Source organism: Melanaphis sacchari, unplaced genomic scaffold (assembly GCF_002803265.2).
Source record: "Melanaphis sacchari strain LSU unplaced genomic scaffold, SCAv2.0 Contig257_pilon_pilon, whole genome shotgun sequence".
Taxonomy (NCBI): Eukaryota; Metazoa; Arthropoda; class Insecta; order Hemiptera; family Aphididae; genus Melanaphis; species Melanaphis sacchari.
In genome coordinates, this window is record NW_020271130.1 from 86,403 (window position 1) to 94,240 (window position 7,838).

The following is a 7,838-nucleotide window of genomic DNA, read 5'->3' on the forward strand; positions in this document are numbered from 1 at the left end:
ATTTTTAAGGAATATCTATATCATGTATAGTTAGGTACCGAGTATAATTAAAAATAAACTGAATATAATGATGAAGTATATAGTTTAAAAATTTAAATCACACAATTGTCGTAGAAGATAAGATTATAATGATATTAATTTAAATAATATTATTGTATTAAAATTTAAAACATCTTCACGATTCTTGTAGTGCATTAATATCACATTATTCGTTATATCGAGCAATTCCGAGTTTTTACTATTGCATAGCATATATATTTAATTGAAAGACAATTAGGCAGCTAATAAAGTTTGTCCGTTTACAATATTACGTTTAATGATATCCTTCTATCCACCTTCAAGAAATGGGGAACTCAGTCCTGAAGTTATTCAAATACTTACATAATACTATTAAATTTGTTTCATATAATTTATAATTCGCTGTACTTGATTTATTCGAATAGCCACGGTAGTCAAGAATAATATTATATTTAAATAAAATATATTATTTTTTTTGCATATATATTGTTAACGTACAAACATATTTGATTGTTGAACTTTTTTGGCTTGATTTTTTTTTTTTATTGGCAATAATAATCTAGTTTGAAGTCGGTAAATTTCACGTAATAAAAAACGTATATGATTATATGACTTACCTATAGCGTTTTAAAAACAATATTATTAAAAAAAAAAAAAAAAAATAATAAAAACTTATATAATAAATGATAAGTTAAGTGCGAACATGGTTTTTTTTTTTTAGAGAAAATATAAAAATACCGGTAAATTCGTATTTTTTAAATTACTGAAGAATTCTATTAAACGATTACTTCATCTCGACAATATATTTATGTATTAAGTAAACGCGACGAGGTCGCACACTATCTAAATCGCTATAGAGATAGGTATTATAGAAATTTATAAAAGTAAATATCAAAAAAAATATATTAGATATGCTTTTCTTATTAACAGTTATTATTTTAAGTGGATTTGTTAACAAAACGGCTTTAAAATATTTTGATATTTATGCGATTTTTTGTGATTAATTGATGATACAAATACATAACTATTATAGCTCGGTAATCGTAATAACAGCACGTTAAATAGGAAAAGCAGATTTTTGGTCAACAGTAGTTCAGGCGTATCACGATGAAGTAGTGGGTTTATAAAGAGTCTCATAAATTTTGTTGCAGTTTATTTCTATGGTTTGATTTTGCTAAAATATAAAAAAAGTTCTCATGCTTAATGTTTTTTAATAGAAGTAGTTTATTTTGGTAAAATACCAATTATTAAACTCGTGAGTACTTATAAAATGTAATGCGTATATCTAATATGTCAAAATATGTTTTGCGAGTCCGCGGGGCGCTTTTAATTATATGATTGTTCAAACGCGATAACAGCAATAATGACGCGTCCGTATTAGAATAGTGCATGATTAGTAGCCAGTCAAATACCCGTGGTGTAACACACAAATTATGCAAAGACGTAGTGAAGATTTCGAGAGACTTAATTATAACTGTTAGGTACAACGATTTTATTTTTTCAAACTCAAAGATCTCTTAATGACCATGATAGCGATATTTTACAATTTATAGTATCACGTTGTCCTATGATTTCGTAATATTTTTGGTGTAGGAGTACGTACAAAGCGCACGTGTGCCGAACGCATACACTGTTGTACTGTCTAAACGAAAGCGAGAGTATAATACGAGTGTTAATCTGGCAACGCGTTTCACTGTAGATAAAGGTACCTACCAGTATTTTTGCGATGAAGATAAATCATATGGTAATAAAATACAGGTACACAGCGTTGTTTGGAGTCAATAATATATTTGAATTGCACAGTGGTTACGATGCCGATAAAATATTCACACGACGATGGTTTTCGTTGTTGTGCAGTGTACCGGAGACTTTAACGAACCGAAATTAAAAAAAAAAAATCAATAAACCGATCGAAATGTCATTATCAGCTGTTTTTTACTACCATTGTTCGCAGTTGGTTGATAATTTTAAATATATTTACATAAAAAATAAAAACTTTGTAAATATATGGTGCAAATATCACAAGGCAGAACACGGATAACTAATTGATAGATATAAATAATAATACGCTAATCATAAATGTTATACATATTAATTAATTAACAATGGAAGCAAATCGTAAATACACGTTTATTAAAATCGTGTAATATTATACATCCACATAATAATACAATACCTATACCCAATATAGGTACCTATAAAAAAAAAAATAGGTTTCGAAAGGTGAGTTTGAAACGAGAAAAAATTCTTAAAACTTAAGGTTCGAATTCAAAAAATCATTTTCTTACATAAATATTAATAATATCACATAGTACATATTGTTGTTGAATGCCGGTAAAATGTGCTCGGGTTGTTGTGTGTAGTAAACGGCGACCTACGCAATAGTGTATTATAGAATAGTATTTATAGGTACCAATAGTTAGCTTTACGAATTGTACAAAAATAATATGACGAGAACGTAAATTGCAATTTTCCGGTGCATGTAATAATTGTGAATTTATGTTATTATAATATCATATACAGATAAATTATTATACCAACTATGATAATAATACAATCCCGGGACTTGACGTATTTATGAAGCAACGATATATAATATGTACGCCTCTATATACCTACATGTAGCCATATTTTTAGATATAATATATTCGTGGGTGACATACGTTCATAGAGAAATCGTAGTCGCGTTAGGTTTACTTTGGGTTTATTTTTTGTTACACCGATTAAACGCGTATGTACAAAACGAATAAAGTAATTATTGTATAATGATATGCATACGTTATATATGCTTGGCCGTGGGAAACCACGATGCAGTGCACCCACAATACACGGTGACAAAAATGTCGGCGTACCCGTACAAAACAATAATATCATATTACGTCCAACCATAAATTATACAATATACTATTATTTTATTATTATAGGGTTTATAGATTATTGGTTCGGCGAGCACAACGTTCGATGATTAGTTTTGATTTTTGAGCGATCGTTGCATATCGGTGATGACGACGAGGATTTAAAAACCGTAAATGTGTGTTCACAAAAAGATTTGAATCGTATATAGTTATTCATCCCAGTATACACAGTTGCACAATATTTTGGGTTATTTTTTTTCAGAAAATATGTAATAGGTACCGTACAATCCTATCAAAACACTATGTATTATTATAAAATAATAAGTTTGCTATAATATTGTTAAGAAATCACATTGGTTGCGAAATTGATGTATTTATGAATTAACCGCCGGGAACTAGATTCTTGGAACGTCATATAGATGAGAATATATTATTTACTCTGGTAGCTATGAGAAGGGGATATGGTAAAAAGGTTAGGTACACATGTTATTTCGTTATAATTTTTTTAAATAAAGCTTTCGACATGATGATAATAATGTGATGCGTGTTATTCAGAGCGGAAAAAATTAGTTGTTCATATGCCAATGATCTGGACATTAATAATAGTAATATGTAAGTCAAACTTTTGGTCCATTAGGTAATGTCAGTAACTACATGAAATAAGAAAATGAAAAAATAAATAAATAAAAATTTGCTGTGGATTTTAAATGATAATAGGTAGATGTAGGTACTACGCATGTATACTAGTTAAATATAAATTACACATCGAATCCTTTACAGCTCTGTTGCTCAGACAATTTTAGACAATATTTTTTTGTTTTAAATATATAATATATGTGTACATTTTAATAGGAGCGTCATGATATTTTTAAGTGCGTGTGGTGTCAGCAAGTGACTGTTTATAAAACATATTAAAAAGAAATCCTTGAACAGGAAACTCTCATTATATCATAGAACCATATTATATTAAATTAAGACAGTAACGTAATGAGTTTTATAATTTAATAATATACAATTGGAAATCCCTATACAAACTGTAACAGCTGTATACAATTTACTCATAAGACTATTTGAGCGGTTTTGTCTGCTCGAAAACCGGGAGAAAACCTACGACAATATATATTAAGTTCATATTATAATAGATGCAGTAAAAATTTAACAGAACACGAATTTAATATAAGACAGGCTAGTTCAGATTCGAGATGTCAATACGAAATAATGATGAATACACAATGTCAATATATATATAAATATATATATATATATATATATAGTGTCTGGACGATACGATGGGACGAATAATCAATAGAAAGTAAAATGCAACACACACATAAGAGAAGGTTCAGACTGGCCACCGACCTACAGTGTTTATGATATAACAGTTATTTCAGTTTCAATCCACTTTCCTTTTTACACATATTAAAACGCGTACCTTGAGTAACTCGTCCTCCTTATAGACGCGCGTACGTTGTACGTTCTACCTTAAAATAAAGACCCTGTAGGTAATGATAATAATATATTTATGTGTACCTAAACCAATTAGAGTATATTATGCATTCAAACATACATGTGTAGACGACCGATCATTAAATCATAGTATATTATAGCGTTATTATTATCGTTATTAATTGTTTTGATCGAAAAATATAGAAAATACTGCTGACACCTATTAATAGTGAACGGCTGATTCGGTAGATAATGCATATACGAATGCAGCTACAATAAATGCAGTAAAACCAGGACTACGCGTTTTTTAATAATTTATAAAAACGATCCATTTACATAACTATAATGTTATAATACGATAATAGTGTCATCGATTTGTTATTGTCGTGTCCATAATATATTATGTTTATCACAACGTAAATTATAGTTTTGAAATACATCAGATATAATAATAATATGTTTAACGTATTACTCGATAAACTGATACTACTGATACGTACTTCTTTATTAAATTTATAAATATGATAATAGTTAAAAAATAGCTTCTTTCACTTTAGCGTTGGCTATAGGTCCTTGCAATAGTTTATATAACTAACGAAAAACGTGTTATTAAATTATTATAAAATGTTTAGTAGTTTTACGCATACCTAGATGACATTTTATATTAAAAATCTAAGTATGTACTTATATTACATTATAATACAGGTACCTAACTAGTAAGCCCTTCATTTACGATGTATTTAAATGCAATTTTCGTCTCGTTAAATCAATTGTACTAAACAAATAATTTCGTATGATAGCAAATAATAATAATAATAATAACAATTATTATAATAAAAAAAAATCAACTTTTCATTAAAATTATATCATAAAAAGTAACATATAATATTATAACGGTAAACATAGAACAGGCATGGGTTGTTAAAACACGTTTTGATTATTGCGAGCAGATTATCAGTGTTCGATAATGCATAGTAATACATTCTTGTTATGTAAAAATTGAGTATTACTCAGTCGGTTCACTTATTACTTATTCACGTCATTAGCACTTCTCTCTGCCACGCGCTTCGTTCGCTTCGTGTTACTTTGCTTTCCCTTTCAAAATCGTTTAATATTTCCTCTTGGTCGGGTCTAACAATGTCGATCGATCAGAATAATAATATTAATTTTCGTTTACTATTGGTTAATATAAACTCGGGAGTACGCATCAATGTTCTGTATACAACATATTATGTATTATTATGTGCACCATAGTTGGTGTAAATATCGTTAATGTGATAAATATCCATGGGAAAATAGTGAATACCCATGAACACTTTGAGAAAACATGCCCTTGAATGCCAAAAGTCTCGAGTGTTTTAATCGTTCGTGATGAATGAAGAATAATATAATTTTGTGTGTGTGTACGATGTGTTAACTATTCGTTCTTAATTAAACAGCGTAGCCAAAATAAGTGATTTTTATTCAATGCCACGAACTTGAAATAAAATTATTATCACAATGACTAGGTATTTAAGATTTGTTGAATATCGCTGAACACTGTAATTAATTAAATATATTGTTGCAATAGTAACATTGATAGGTATGTAGGTACTGTACCGGGATATATAAACCGTCAACGTAGAAACCGATACATTGATGTTCTATCGAGTAATATAAAAAGTAAAAAATAAAGAAGCGAATTAAATCGTTATTTTTAAAAATACACGCACATAATCCGTCCAGTTTTATTTGTGTATAGAAATGATGAAATATGTTTTTATTCTTTAACTATGCGATATGTTGAAAAAATTAAAATTAAAATTACTAAAAATATATGTTTATACGTAATTGATATCTAAAATATATGAATCGTATAATATACAATATATATAGTATATATTGTGATATTTAGACAGGTAAATGATATAGATACATAATAATATATTATTTAAACACTATCTAATACCTATACCTAGAGTACTATGTAGGTAATAATTTTAAATAATGTGTTATCATATTTATGTCTTTATTAATTTAAAACTTTTATAGAAACATTTTAGATATTTCAGCGGACAGTATAGAGTAGGTATAGACTGTTTCAGTTTAAACATTAATAATCATTTCGTTGGAAAACGTTTTCTAAGTTTATTATGTCAAAATTGATGCAAAATATTTATGAACAATAGTTAAAATAACAAAATTCTATGGTTGATAGACAAAATATTAGTTAAATTATAGAATATGAGTTTCGTTTCAATGGTCGAAATTTGCACAAAATGATCAATAGTATAATATGGGTGCGAAATTAAACATATAATTTGTGTTAAATATCGACAACCAAATAATGATTCGAAGATAGCAGATATATTATATTATTATTTTAGAGCATAAATATAAAAAAAAAATGTAGTTGTAATTAATAAATAATAAGTATCGGTGAGTTAAAAATATTAAACGAGTTTTAAATAAAAAATTATTAGCATAATAGGTGCGTATAAAAAAAAAGTTCTTATTAGATACATTAATTTATATAATAACTAGAGTTTTTATGCAATCAAAACAAACAAAAATAAATTAAAAAAAAATATGATAATTAATATTATTGTGACATATTATTAAACGATTTTTAGTGGTTTGTATACAAATGGATTTATTTTTATGCGTACGTGATATTAGAATTACATCATATTATACTTAGTTTATAATAAAAAAAATGTTTATGTAAATTTTTAATTCATTTGTTTTTAACACAATAGCTCGTATATATACAACATACATCGAGCAATTATCTGGTCAGATGTTGCACTAGTTCTTGAATAAAAACGTGTGACATGCTCTTTTTAACATAACGACTGTCAAGAAATAGATACTTGTAAAATACGCAGCATGTAAAAAAATTCGTCTTATCGTTGGCTTACAGGTTACAGTAAACAGTCAGATGTGATGGACATTTGTTTTTTTTTTTTTGAGTATTCGAGAATTAAAAAAAAAACGCCATCATTGGTAAATTGTAAAGTGTTTGTTAATATTATTTATCGATTTTATAAAACTCGACTACTACACGATGTACGGGTATGCGAAAAAAATATGTCACAGTACTACTTACTTCTTCTGATAGTGTTTGAACGGAAACGCGGTTTTCAGTTGCAGTGTCGATGTTATTAACGTCAACGCGCACTCGCAGCACTAGCACATTTCAAGCACGAGGACCGACGATGACTTAACAACGTATCACCTTGTTCCTAATGCGCGAGTTTAAAGTCATAGTGGATCTCTGTTTCTGTAGAAGGGTCGGCGCGTGCCGGACTGGAGGGGAAACTGACCAATATGTAATAATAATATTATACGTACGTACCTACCTACCTACGTCTGATATGCACGGTGAAAGTAAATAATATAACACTACCAGACGGGTACGAGAAAAAAAAAATCCTAGTGTGCCCCATTAGCTGGCAAATCGTAGGTATAGAATATTGTTCATACATAACACACTGCGGAGTATTGTGTATCGTATACTCACAGACGTATTTTAGATTA

The 7,838-nt window shown here is 28.4% G+C and overlaps 1 protein-coding gene across 2 annotated transcripts in view; it reads right to left on the reverse strand.

Moving 5' to 3' along the window:
- The window catches only part of LOC112595103 (homeotic protein female sterile-like), a 36,302-nt gene extending 28,742 nt beyond the window's left edge, over nucleotides 1–7,560 (reverse strand). Inside the window, exon 1 of one of the 2 annotated variants that reach the window (XM_025340193.1) lies at nucleotides 7,408–7,560. The gene's annotated coding sequence lies outside the window, so the exon portion shown is untranslated. The remainder of the gene's footprint in view (nucleotides 1–7,407) is intronic. The other variant, XM_025340194.1, reaches the window with a different exon arrangement.
- Nucleotides 7,561–7,838: the final 278 nt, after the last annotated feature.